The 13,688-nt window shown below is 55.6% G+C and overlaps 1 protein-coding gene across 12 annotated transcripts in view; it reads left to right on the forward strand.

Annotated features, from left to right (window-relative positions):
• The first annotated feature begins 2,889 nt into the window (after positions 1–2,889).
• KIF1B (kinesin family member 1B) overlaps positions 2,890–13,688 on the forward strand; it is a 267,120-nt gene continuing 256,321 nt past the window's right edge. For 6 of the 12 annotated variants that reach the window (XM_040326413.1, XM_040326416.1, XM_040326419.1 and 3 more), the window contains exon 1: positions 2,890–3,014. The gene's annotated coding sequence lies outside the window, so the exon portion shown is untranslated. Of the gene's footprint in view, positions 3,015–13,054; positions 13,535–13,688 lie in introns of those variants that run through there. The other 6 variants (XM_040326422.1, XM_040326423.1, XM_040326421.1 and 3 more) reach the window with 3 other exon arrangements.

Consider the following 13,688-nt stretch of genomic DNA (forward strand, 5'->3'; position numbering starts at 1 on the left):
GGTGGGGGGTTCCCCTCTCCTGAATTCTGGGTGGTCCCCTCTCCTGAGTCCTGGGTGGTGGGTGGTCCCCTCTTCTGAGTTCTGGGTGGTGGTCCCCTCTCCTGAATTCTGGGTGGGGGGTTCCCCTCTCCTGAGTTCTGGGTGGTGGTTCCCTCTCCTGAGTTCTGGGTGGGGGGTTCCCCTCTCCTGAATTCTGGGTGGTCCCCTCTCCTGAGTTCTGGGTGGGGGTCCCTCTCCTGAGTCCTGGGTGGTGGGTGGTCCCCTCTTCTGAGTTCTGGGTGGTGGTCCCCTCTCCTGAATTCTGGGTGGGGGGTTCCCCTCTCCTGAATTCTGGGTGGGGGGTTCCCCTCTCCTGAGTTCTGGGTGGGGGGTTCCCCTCTCCTGAGTGCTGGGTGGGGGTCCCCTCTCCTGAGTTCTGGGTGGTGGTCGGTCCCCTCTCCTGAGTTCTGGGTGGTCCCCTCTCCTGAGTTGTGGGTGGTGGTGGGGGTTCCCCTCTCCTGAGTTCTGGGTAGGGGGTTCCCCTCTCCTGAGTTCTGGGTTGTGGGGGGTTCCCCTCTCCTGAGTTCTGGGTTGTGGGGGGTTCCCCTCTCCTGAGTTCTGGGTGGTCCCCTCTCCTGAGTTCTGGGTGGGGGGTTCCCCTCTCCTGAATTCTGGGTGGTCCCCTCTCCTGAGTTCTGGGTGGGGGTCCCTCTCCTGAGTCCTAAGTGGTGGGTGGTCCCCTCTCCTGAGTTCTGGGTGGTGGTCGGTCCCCTCTCCTGAGTTCTGGGTGGGGTTCCCCACTCCTGAGTGCTGGGTGGGGGTCCCCTCTCCTGAATTCTGGGTGGTGGGGTTCCCCTCTCCTAAGTGGGGGTCCCATCTCCTGAGTTCTGGGTGGTCCCCTCTCCTGAGTTCTGGGTGGTGGTGGGGGTTCCCCTCTCCTGAGTTCTGGGTAGAGGGTTCCCCTCTCCTGAGTTCTGGGTAGAGGGTTCCCCTCTCCCGAGTTCTGGGTGGGGGTCCCCTCTCCCGAGTTCTGGGTGGTCCCCTCTCCTGAGTTCTGGGTAGAGGGTTCTCCTCTCCCGAGTTCTGGGTGGGGGTCCCCTCTCCTGAGTTCTGGGTGGTCCCCTCTCCTGAGTTCTGGGTGGGGGTCCCCTCTCCTGAGTTCTGGGTGGTGGGGGGTTCCCCTCTCCTGATTTCTGGGTGGGGGTCCCCCCTCTCCTGAGTTCTGGATTGGGGGTTCCCCCCTCTCCTGAGTTCTGGATGGGGGGTTCCCCCCTCTCCTGAGTTCTGGGTGGGGGTCCCCTCTCCTGAGTTCTGGGTGGTGGGGGGTTCCCCTCTCCTGAGTTCTGGATTGGGGGTTCCCCTCTCCTGAGTTCTGGGTGGGGGTCCCCTCTCTCCTGAGTTCTGGATGGGGGTCTCCTCTCCTGAGTCCTGGGTGGGGGGTCTCCTCTCCTGAGTTCTGGGTTGTGGGGGGTTCCCCTCTCCTGAGTTCTGGGTGGTCCCCTCTCCTGAGTTCTGGGTGGGGGGTTCCCCTCTCCTGAATTCTGGGTGGTCCCCTCTCCTGAGTTCTGGGTGGGGGTCCCTCTCCTGAGTCCTAAGTGGTGGGTGGTCCCCTCTCCTGAGTTCTGGGTGGTGGTCGGTCCCCTCTCCTGAGTTCTGGGTGGGGTTCCCCACTCCTGAGTGCTGGGTGGGGGTCCCCTCTCCTGAATTCTGGGTGGTGGGGTTCCCCTCTCCTAAGTGGGGGTCCCATCTCCTGAGTTCTGGGTGGTCCCCTCTCCTGAGTTCTGGGTGGTGGTGGGGGTTCCCCTCTCCTGAGTTCTGGGTAGAGGGTTCCCCTCTCCTGAGTTCTGGGTAGAGGGTTCCCCTCTCCCGAGTTCTGGGTGGGGGTCCCCTCTCCCGAGTTCTGGGTGGTCCCCTCTCCTGAGTTCTGGGTAGAGGGTTCTCCTCTCCCGAGTTCTGGGTGGGGGTCCCCTCTCCTGAGTTCTGGGTGGTCCCCTCTCCTGAGTTCTGGGTGGGGGTCCCCTCTCCTGAGTTCTGGGTGGTGGGGGGTTCCCCTCTCCTGATTTCTGGGTGGGGGTCCCCCCTCTCCTGAGTTCTGGATTGGGGGTTCCCCCCTCTCCTGAGTTCTGGATGGGGGGTTCCCCCCTCTCCTGAGTTCTGGGTGGGGGTCCCCTCTCCTGAGTTCTGGGTGGTGGGGGGTTCCCCTCTCCTGAGTTCTGGATTGGGGGTTCCCCTCTCCTGAGTTCTGGGTGGGGGTCCCCTCTCTCCTGAGTTCTGGATGGGGGTCTCCTCTCCTGAGTCCTGGGTGGGGGGTCTCCTCTCCTGAGTCCTGGGTGGGGGGGTTCCCCTCTCCTGAGTTCTGGGTGGTGGTGGTCCTTTCCTGAGTTCTGGGTAGGGGGTTCCCCTCTCCTAGGTTCTGGGTTAGGGGGGTCCCCTCTCCTGAGTTTTGAGTAGGGGGTTCCCCTCTCCTAGGTTCTGGGTGCGGGTCCCCTCTCCTGAGTTCTGGGTGAGGGGGTCCCTCCCCTATAGCTGCACTCTGGGTGGGGGAAGGGGGGTCCTGGTCCCCCTGCTATGCTCCCATTGGTCATTGCATCTAGTGACGTGTCCCTTGTATGTCTCCCCTCCCCCCAGCCCCAGCCGGGGATCACTGCTGGTTTCTTCTTATTACTCCCATAAACTGGTGCTGATGCTGCGACTGCACTGGCCGCCTCCGCCGCACCGCCTTATCCCGACCGCCAGAGGGCAGCAGTCTCCCCTCCCTACGCGCATCCGCAATCTCCGCAGCCCAGAACGTCACCTCCCGCCCCCCCCTCTTTCGCCTTCTCATTGGTTCTCTGCTGCCCAGCTCGCTCTACTATTGGTTATGAGGGCCGTCACTCCGGCGAAGCGGGCGGGGCGTTCCGGCGCTGGCTCGGCTGGGCTCTGGGGGCCTCAGTCAGAGTCAGTCAGCGGAGGAGGACGGATCATTCCCCGCACAGAGCCGCACGGTCCCGGCCTCTCCCCTCCATGGCTGCAGCCACAGCCGCCCCCTGCACACGGTGAGTCCGCACGGCAGCTGGGCCGGAATCCTATCGGGGGAGGGGATCGTGATAGAGGGTGGGGTGTGGCATCGCGACTGGGTGACGTCATATGACGTCACTGCGACCATCATAACAAATGGGGACTGGGATGTCACTCCATTATCACCGACACCCACATGACATCATCTGTAGGGGCACTGGGTGATATGTGGGTGACAGATGACAGGGCACTGGGTGACAGATGACAGGGCACTGCTTGATATGTGGGTGACAGGGCACTGGGTGATATGTGGGTGACAGATGACAGGGCACTGGGTGACAGATGACTGGGCACTGGGTGATATGTGGGTGACAGATGACGGGGCACTGGGTGATATGTGGGTGACAGATGACAAGGCACTGGGTGATATGTGGGTGACATGACGGGGCACTGGGTGACAGATGACAGGGCACTGCTTGATATGTGGGTGACAGGGCACTGGGTGATATGTGGGTGACAGATGACAGGGCACTGGGTGACAGATGACTGGGCACTGGGTGATATGTGGGTGACAGATGACGGGGCACTGGGTGATATGTGGGTGACAGATGACAAGGCACTGGGTGATATGTGGGTGACAGATGACAAGGCACTGGGTGATATGTGGGTGACAGATGACAGGACACTGGGCAGGGGCGTACCTAGAGCATTTGGCACCCGGGGCGGATCCAATATCTGGCCCCCCCCCCCCCCCACCTTAAAATGTAAAAACACCCCACTGTGCCCCCTGCATACCTCTGCATCCTTCAATATCTTTTTGTCAATTCTGTGTACCCCTCTCCACAACTGCACCCCTAGACCCCTTTACATTACACAGCACCCCACAGCTCTGGACCCCTTTACATTACACAGCACCCTGCACCTCTGGACCCCTTTACATTACACAGCACCCTGGACCTCTGGACCCCTTTACATTACACAGCACCCTGGACCTCTGGACCCCTTTACATTACACAGCACCCTGGACCTCTGGACCCCTTTACATTACACAGCACCCTGCACCTCTGGACCCCTTTACATTACACAGCACCCTGCACCTCTGGATCCCTTTACATTACACAGCACCCTGCACCTCTGGACCCTTTACATTACATGGCACCCTGCACCCCTAGACCCCTTTACATTACACAGCACCCTACACCTCTAGACGCCTGTATGTTACACAGACACCCGCCCTTAACAGTTCTGGACCCCCTGCATGTTACACAGGCCCCCGCTACAGTACAGACCCCCTATACACTACATGCCCCCTCACAGTGCAGGCCCCCGCTACAGTGCAGACCCCCGCTACAGTGCAGACCCCCGCTACAGTGCAGACCCCCGCTACAGTGCAGACCCCCGCTACAGTGCAGGCCCTCTTACAGTGCAGACCCCCGCTGGGTGACAATTGACAGGACACTGGGTGACAGATGACATGACACTGGGTGATATCTGGGTGACAGATGACAGGACACTGGGTGACAGATGACATGACACTGGGTAATATTTGGATGACAGGACTTTGGGTGACAGATCTCTGGGTGACAGATGACAGGACACTGGGTGATATCTGGGTGACAGATGACAGGACTCTGGGTGATATGTGGGTGACAGATGACATGACACTGGGTGATATCTGGGTGACAGATGACAGGACACTGGGTGACAGATGACATGACACTGGGTGATATCTGGGTGACAGATGACAGGACACTGGGTGAGAGTTGACAGGACACTGGGTAATATTTGGATGACAGGACTTTGGGTGACAGATCTCTGGGTGACAGATGACAGGACACTGGGTGATATCTGGGTGACAGATGACAGGACTCTGGGTGATATGTGGGTGACAGATGACATGACACTGGGTGATATCTGGGTGACAGATGACAGGACTCTGGGTGATATCTGGGTGACAGATGACAGGGCACTGGGTGATATGTGGGTGACAGATGACAGGACTCTGGGTGATATCTGGGTGACAGATGACAGGGCACTGGGTGATATCTGGGTGACAGATGACAGGGATGACAGTGCTGTACTATGGTGTGGGTCTGGCTGGTTATACATGACTGAGTGTGATGATCTGTATTACTATTATTATTGTCCTGTGTAGAGGAAGGTGACGGATGATGATCAGACATATATGAGAACTGATGATTTATCTCCCTCCAGATACAGAGAATTCCTTCCACATCCCATCACCAGTCACACCGATCACCTGTATGGGGGGGTGTGTCCTCACACCGATCACCTGTATGGGGGGTGTGTCCTCACGCCGATCACCTGTATGGGGGGGGTGTCCTCACACCGATCACCTGTATGGGGGGGTGTGTCCTCACACCGATCACCTGTATGGGGGGGGTGTGTCCTCACACCGATCACCTGTATGGGGGGGGGGGTGTGTCCTCAAACCGATCACCTGTATGGGGGGTGTGTCCTCAAACCGATCACCTGTATGGGGGGTGTGTCCTCACGCCGATCACCTGTATGGGGGGTGTGTCCTCACGCCGATCACCTGTATGGGGGGGTGTGTCCTCACGCCGATCACCTGTATGGGGGGGTGTGTCCTCACGCCGATCACCTGTATGGGGGGGGTGTGTCCTCACGCCGATCACCTGTATGGGGGGTGTGTCCTCACGCCGATCACCTGTATGGGGGGGTGTCCTCACGCCGATCACCTGTATGGGGGGTGTGTCCTCACGCCGATCACCTGTATGGGGGTGTGTCCTCACGCCGATCACCTGTATGGGGGGGTGTGTCCTCACGCCGATCACATCTCTCTGTCCCCACACTCTCCATCTCTCTGTATCCTGATTGGATTTGGGAAGTGTCAGTTCTTACATCTTCCACTAACTTGTATTGTTTTTTTTTTCCAATCCAATACACTGAGGGGGGGGGGGAAAGTATTTGACCCCCTGATGATTTTGGACGTTTGCCCGCCAGGAATGATCCGTCTATAATTCTATTGGTCGGTTTATTATAACGGGGAGAGAGACGAAATAACAACATAAATATCCAGAGAAACGCATTTCATAAAAGTTATCAATTGATTCGCATTTTGCGTGTTTGGCCCCTTCACAGATCATGACTCAGTCCTTGGGGGAGAATCCCCTGTTGGGGATCACAGAGGTCAGACGTTTCTTGGAGTTGGCCTCCAGGTTCTCACATCTCAGGAGGGATTTTGTCCTCTTTGCAGATCATGGCTCAGTCCTTGGGGGAGAATCCCGTGTTGGGGATCACAGAGGTCAGACGGTTCTTGGAGTTGGCCTCCAGGTTCTCACATCTCAGGAGGGATTTTGTCCTCTTTGCAGATCTTCTCCAAGTCATGAAGGTTTCCAGGCTGACGTTTGGCACCTCGGACCTCCAGCTCCCTCCACATATTTTCTATAGGATGAAGGTCTGGAGACTGGCTAGGCCACTCCAGGATCTTAGGGCCAGATTCACAAAAGGGATACTCCGTCGTATCTCTGTTTCTATCTATGCGGCGGATTCATAGAATCAGTTACGCATAGATATTCCTAAGATCCGACAGGTGTAATTGTTTTACACTGTCGGATCTTAGGATGCAGTACCGCGGCCGCCGCTGGGGGGAGTTCGCGTCGTAAACCAGCGTCGGGTATGCAAATTAGGAGTTACGGCGGATCCACGACGGTTTTTCGCGTTCGCTACGTCGCCGCTAGTCTAGTTTCCCGTCGCAATTTTACACTTTTTTTTTGGTGCCCTAACTTTAGTCAGCAAGCGTATTGCTGTCTAAAGTATGGCCGTCGTTCCCGCGTCGAAATTTAAAAATCAACGTCGTTTGCGTAAGCCGTCCGGGAATACGGAATTACGCTACGCACGTCGCCGTTTCGAAAAAATGACGTCACTGCGCGCAAAGCACGGCGGGAGTTCGGAAACGGAGCATGCGCAGTACGTCCGGCGCGGTAGCGCGCCTAATTTAAATGGGACTCGCCGGCCGGATTTAGGATACACCGCCGCAAATTTCCAGGTAAGTGCTTTGTGGATCGGGCACTAACTTGGAAAAATTGCGGCGGTGTAACTTAAATCCGAAAAGTTAAGTTGCGCCCGGGCTTCGTGGATCTGGCCCTTAAAGCGGATGTTCCACCCCAAAAAAATATTAAAGGCCAGCAGCTACAAATACTGCAGCTGCTGACTTTTAATATTAAGACACTCACCTGTCCTGGAGTCCAGCGCCGTCCGCAGCAGAGGACGAGCGATCGCTTGTCACTCCCCCCCCCCCCCCCGCCATCCACGCTGAGGGAACCAGGAAGTGAAGTGCTGCGGCTTCACTGCCCGGTTCCCTACGGCGCATGCGCGAGCCGCGCCCGCCGATTGGCTCCCGATTTGTGCTGGGAGCCGAGTGTTCCCAGCACACAACGGGGGGGGGGGGGGGCGACGGGATGTGACGCAATGCCCGTCTTTTGCCCGAATGCCAGGCCGGAAGTGGGTGCAAATACCTGTCTTTAGACGGGTATCTGCACCCCCCCTGAAAGGTGTCAAATGTGACACCGGAGGGGGGGAGGGTTCCGATCAGCGCGACTTCACTTTAGGGTGGAGATCCGCTTTAATGTGCTTCTTCTTGATCTACTCCTTCGTTGCCTTGGCCGTGTGTTTTGGGTCATTGTCATGCTGGAAGACCCATCCACCACCCATCTTCAATGCCCTGGCTGAGGGAAGGAGGTTCTCACCCAAGATTTGATGGTACATGGGTCCCGTCCATCGTCCCTTTGATGCGGTGAAGTTGTCCTGTCCCCTTAGCAGAAAACCCCCCCAAAGTATAATATTTCCACCTCCATGTATGATGGGAGGGGGATGGTGTTCTCCATGTATGACGGTGGGTGGGGGATGGTGTTCTCCATGTATGACGGGGGGGGATGGTGTTCTCCATGTATGACGGGGGGGGGGGGGGGATGGTGTCCTCCGAATCATTGAGATGTTCATTAGCAAACTTCAGACGGACTGTACATGTGATTTCTTAAGCTGGAGGACCTCGGGGGCTCTGCAGGATTTCAGTCCTTCCCGGTGTTGTGTGTTACCAATTGTTTTCTTGGTGACTGAGGTCCCAGCTGAGATCAGTGACAAGATTCTCCCGTGTAGTTCTGGGCGGATTCCTCGCCATTCTCATCATTGATCCTCCACGAGGGGAGATCCTCCATGGAGCCCCAGACCGAGGAGAGTGACAGTTATTTTGTGTCTCTTCCCTTTGTGAATAATCCCACCAGCTGTTGTCACCCTCTCACCAAGCTGCTTGGCGATGATCTTGTAGCCCATTCCAGACTTGTGTAGGTCTACAATCTTCTCCCCGACATCCTTGGACAGATCTTTGGTCTTGGCCATGGTGGGGAGATTGGAATCTGATTGGTTGCTTCTGTGAACAGGTGTCTTTTATACAGGAAAAAAGCTGAGATTAGGAGCACTCCCTTCAGGCTGGGTTCACACTACTACACTACTTTCATCCTACTTTGCTCTGCTACATTGGTCCTACATCCATCCTACTTTCATGAACAGGATACTACTTTGGTCCGACTTCAATGATATTCAATGGGCCTGAAGTAGGATCAATGTAGGACCAAAAGTAGTACAGGGAGCATTTTCAAAGTCGGACCGACTTGTGTAGGACGCTACAAGACGCTCTCATAGGGAAACATTGAACACAGAGCAAAGTAGGATGAAAGTAGTGTGAACCCAGCCTCAGAGAGAGAGAGAGAGTTCTCCTGATCTCAGCTCATTACCTGGGAGCCAGAAATCTTGCTGATTGATAGGGGATCAAATACTTATTTCCCTCACTGTGTGTCTCTCTCTCTCTCTCTCTCTCTCTCTCTCTCTCTCTCTCTCTCTCTCTCTCTCTCTCTCTCTCTCTCTCTCTCTCTCTCTCTCTCTCTCTCTCTCTCTCTCTCTCTCTCTCTCTCATGACTTTCTCTCTCTCGCTCTCTCTTTCTCTCGCGCGCTCTCTCTTTCTCTCACTCTCTCTTTCTCAAGAGCGCTCTCTCGCGCGCTCTCTCTTTCTCTCGCGCGCTCTCTCTTTCTCTCGAGCGCTCTCTCTTTCTCTCGCGCGCTCTCTTTTTTTCTCTCGCGCGCTCTCTTTTTTCTCTCGCGCGCTCTCTGTCTTTCTCGCGCGCTCTCTGTCTTTCTCGCGCGCTCTCTGTCTTTCTCGCGCGCTCTCTGTCTTTCTCGCACGCTCTCTGTCTTTCTCGCGCGCGCTCTCTCTTTCTCGCGCGCTCTCTCTCTTTCTCGCGCGCTCTCTCTCTCTTTCGCTCTCTCTCTCTTTCGCTCTCTCTCTCGCACTCGCTCTCTTTCTCGCGCTCTCTCTCTCGCACTCGCTCTCTTTCTCGCGCTCTCTCTCTTTCTCGCGCTCTCTCTCTTTCTCTCTCTCTCTCTCTCTTTCTCATGTCTCTTTCTCATGTCTCTTTCTCATCTCTCTTTCTCATGTCTCTTTCTCATCTCTCTTTCTCATCTCTCCTTCTCATCTCTCTCTCTTTCTCATCTCTCTCTCTCTTTCTCATCTCTCTCTCTCTTTCTCATCTCTCTCTCTTTCTCATCTCTCTCTCTCTTTCTCTCATCTCTCTCTCTTTCTCTCATCTCTCTCTCTTTCTCTCATCTTTCTCTCATCTCTCTCTCTTTCTCTCATCTCTCTCTCTTTCTCTCATCTCTCTCTCTTTCTCTCATCTCTCTCTCTTTCTCGCATCTCTCTCTCTTTCTCTCCTCTCTCTTTCTCTCATCTCTCTCTCTTTCTCTCCTCTCTCTTTCTCTCATCTCTCTCTTCTCTGCTTCTCTCTCTTCTCTCTCTCTTTTTCTCTCTCTTTCTCTTTCTCTCTCATATCTCTCTCATATCTCTCTCATATCTGTCTTTCTCTCTTTCTCTCTTTCTCTCTTTCTCTCTTTCTCTCTTTCTCTCTTTCTCTCGTTCTCTCGTTCTCTCTTTCTCTCTTTCTCTCTCATAGCTCTCTCTCTGTGTCTCTCTCTCTGTCTCTCTCTCTGTCGCTCTCTCTCTGTCTCTCCTCCTCTGATAGAGAAGTCCTGTGAATCTCACACCTAGATAGATAGAAATCTACAATCAGGATCTAGGAAGGTGCAGAGGGTCTGCAGTGATTGGGGTGTCAGTTCTGGACTCGGGGTGTCAGTTCTGTTATTTCAGGCTGTCTCTCTTCATTAACCCCTCACCTCCCATCCCCTGAGTATGAAGCCCCCCCCCTCAGCCTGCTGGGAATGGGTTGTTATCCAGGCTGCAGTGTCTGGGAGGGGATTTGATGGAGTCGGATGGGCAGGCCAGGGATTCCTCTCTCCCTGTGTGTTGCAGATCTGGCTTGCTTGTGTTTTCTGGTGCATTTCCCCGGGGTGACCCTCGGTGTGCAGCCCTCCCCCCCCCACAGTGTCTTATTAACCCCTTCAGCAAGCCCCTCCAGGCTGCTTCTACAAATGACTCTCTATTCTCTCTTGGCTCCTCCGCCACCCTGATTCCATATTTTCTTCCAACATAAGCAGACATGTGATCCGTCATAGGAAGCCGCCGGCTCTGCCGGGCCAAATGAGCCTTACAGATGTTTCCCTGGACTCCATCCCTGAGCAGCCATGTTAAGTGAAAGCCCAAGATGGCAGCAGTTCTCCGGTTGTCAGGCCTCGCCGCCTCCCCCGCTGACAATCCCCGGGGTCAGTCCTTACAATAAAAAACCTTTCTGGTGTGGAGTTCTCTGATTATCCCCCATCCACTCCCAGAGGCTCGGGCCTGTGCGTCGCCATCGCCATCTTCCCACAATATTCACACAATCTCATTTTACATGCATGCCGGCCAGGAGTGTCTGCTCAGTGTATAAACAGGGGTGCTTGGCGGGGGCTCAGTGTATAAACAGGGGTGCTTGGCGGGGGCTCAGCGTATAAACAGGGGTGCTTGGCGGGGGCTCGGTGTATAAACAGGGGTGCTTGGCGGGGGCTCAGTGTATAAACAGGGGTGCTTGGCGGGGGCTCAGTGTATAAACAGGGGTGCTTGGCTGGGGCTCAGTGTATAAACAGGGGAGCTTGGCGGGGGCTCAGTGTATAAACAGGGGTGCTTGGCTGGCGCGGGGGCTCAGTGTATAAACAGGGGTGCTTGGCGGGGGCTCAGTGTATAAACAGGGGTGCTTGGCTGGCGCGGGGGCTCAGTGTATAAACAGGGGTGCTTGGCGGGGGCTCAGTGTATAAACAGGGGTGCTTGGCGGGGGCTCAGTGTATAAACAGGGGTGCTTGGCGGGGGCTCAGTGTATAAACAGGGGTGCTTGGCTGGCGCGGGGGCTCAGTGAATAAACAGGGGAGCTTGGCTGGCGCGGGGGCTCAGTGTATAAACAGGGGTGCTTGGCGGGGGCTCAGTGTATAAACAGGGGTGCTTGGCTGGCGCGGGGGCTCAGTGTATAAACAGGGGTGCTTGGCTGGGGCTCAGTGTATAAACAGGGGTGCTTGGCTGGCGCGGGGGCTCAGTGAATAAACAGGGGTGCTTGGCTGGTGCGGGGGCTCAGTGTATAAACAGGGGTGCTTGGCTGGCACGGGGGCTCAGTGTATAAACAGGGGTGCTTGGCTGGTGCGGGGGCTCAGTGTATAAACGGGGGTGCTTGGCTGGGGCTCAGTGTATAAACAGGGGTGCTTGGCTGGTGCGGGGGCTCAGTGTATAAACGGGGGTGCTTGGCTGGTGCGGGGGCTCAGTGTATAAACAGGGGTGCTTGGCTGGTGCGGGGGCTCAGCGTATAAACAGGGGTGCTAGGCTGGTGCGGGGGCTCAGTGTATAAACAGGGGTGCTTGGCTGGTGCGGGGGATCAGTCTATAAACAGGGGTCCTTGGCTGGCGTGGGGGCTCAGTGTATAAACAGGGGTGCTTGGCTGGTGCGGGGGCTCAGTGTATAAACAGGGGTCCTTGGCTGGTGCGGGGGCTTATTGTATAAACAGGGGTGCTAGGCTGGTTTGGGGGCCCAGCGTATAAACAGGGGTGCTTGGCTGGTGCGGTGACTCAGTGGATATAAAGGAGTTCTTGGCTGGTGCGGTGGCTCAGTGTATAAACAGGGGAGCTTGGCTGGTTTGGGGGCTCAGTGTATAAACAGGGGTGCTTGGCTGGCGCGGGGGCTCAGCGTATAAACAGGGGTGCTTGGCTGGCGCGGGGGCTCAGCGTATAAACAGGGGTGCTTGGCTGGCGCAGGGGCTCAGCGTATAAACAGGGGTGCTTGGCTGGCGCAGGGGCTCAGCGTATAAACAGGGGTGCTTGGCCTGGTGCGGGAGCTCAGCGTATAAACAGGGGTGCTTGGCATGGCACAGTGGTGACAATTGATGGCACAGTGGCTGCGTTTGATGGCATGGCACAGTGGTGACAATTGATGGCACAGTGGCTGCGTTTGATGGGCACAGTGGCTGCATTTGATGGCATGGCACAGTGGTGACAATTGATGGCACAGTGGATGCATTTGATGGGCACAGTGAGGCTGCAATTTTTTTCTTTTTTGTTTGCGCCCCCCCAAAAATTGTGAGCACCAGCCGCCACTGATAGAATCGGTGTCCATAGTCCCCTCCCCCCCCCCCCCCCCCCGGCAGCCGAGTCATTGGATTTGATTGACACTGCAAGGTGTTTTTTTCACTTTATTACATAGGATGCATCAAGGTGAAGAAACACGAAGATTTACAACCCCCTTTAATTGAACAAACTGAAGTTAGAAGCTGATTGGCCGCCATGCAGAGCTGCAGCAGGGTCTGTGTGCGCCGGTTTTAGTAAATCCCCCCCCCCCCCCATCGCCTGGTATGGAGGTGATACAATGTAACTGATGAAGGTTATATTGTTGCACGCCGGCCTGTTTTTGGCTTGGAGTCGCAACGTTGTCACCTGATAAATTTGGAGCGTAACAGACGCCGTGTGCGAGATTTATTTTATTTTTTAATGCTGATGATTTCCGCTTTTCACTTCAAGAGTCGCTTTGCATATGAAACCCGCCGCCGTTCTGTTTTCTGCTGGGAAATTGAACGGCGTACCTGCCGGTGGGGGGGATGGGGGGGGGTTTAAGGTTCCAGCACCGGCTGCAGGTGTCTGGGATGACTTTCTCATGATGTCACAGCCCTAATTGATGGGGTTGCTATGGAGACGGGATGACGGCGAGGAGGGGCAGCTGACGCGGTTGTAGGAATGGAAGGAGACGAATGTTTCTGGTACAGGATGATGCATCAAAGAAGGATGAGTTTTCAGATCTGGTGAGACGTCAGCTGCCATCTGAAGGCCGGGAAGCGTTTTTGGTGACCAGGAGGCTCGGGATTGGCCCAGCGATGAGTCATGTTAGAAGAAGCGATTGATCGTTTTTATTATTGCGTTCTCACCGGTTTCCAAGAAGGATGAAGCACTCTGGGTCAGGGCCTGGCTCCGATTCCTGAGCTTTGCAGGAGCTTGCACCTATCGGCACCCAGGTTCTGGGGTCAGATCCAGTCCTAGCTTTGTCTGCATGGAGTGTGCATGTCCTCCCATGTGTGGTGAATCCTCCAAGTGCTCTGCTTTTCTTCCACAACCTGAAGACATACTGGTAGGACTTTTATGTTTCACCTAAAATGACTCTAAAGCAGGGGTAGGCGACCTGGGGCCCTATAGCTGTTGCAGAACTACAAGTCCCATCATGCTTCTGGGAGTAGATGTAACTGCCAGCCTTGCAATGCCTCATGGGAAATGTAGTTCCACGG

This window comes from Rana temporaria, chromosome 10 (genome assembly GCF_905171775.1).
Source record: "Rana temporaria chromosome 10, aRanTem1.1, whole genome shotgun sequence".
NCBI classification, from domain to species: domain Eukaryota; kingdom Metazoa; phylum Chordata; class Amphibia; order Anura; family Ranidae; genus Rana; species Rana temporaria.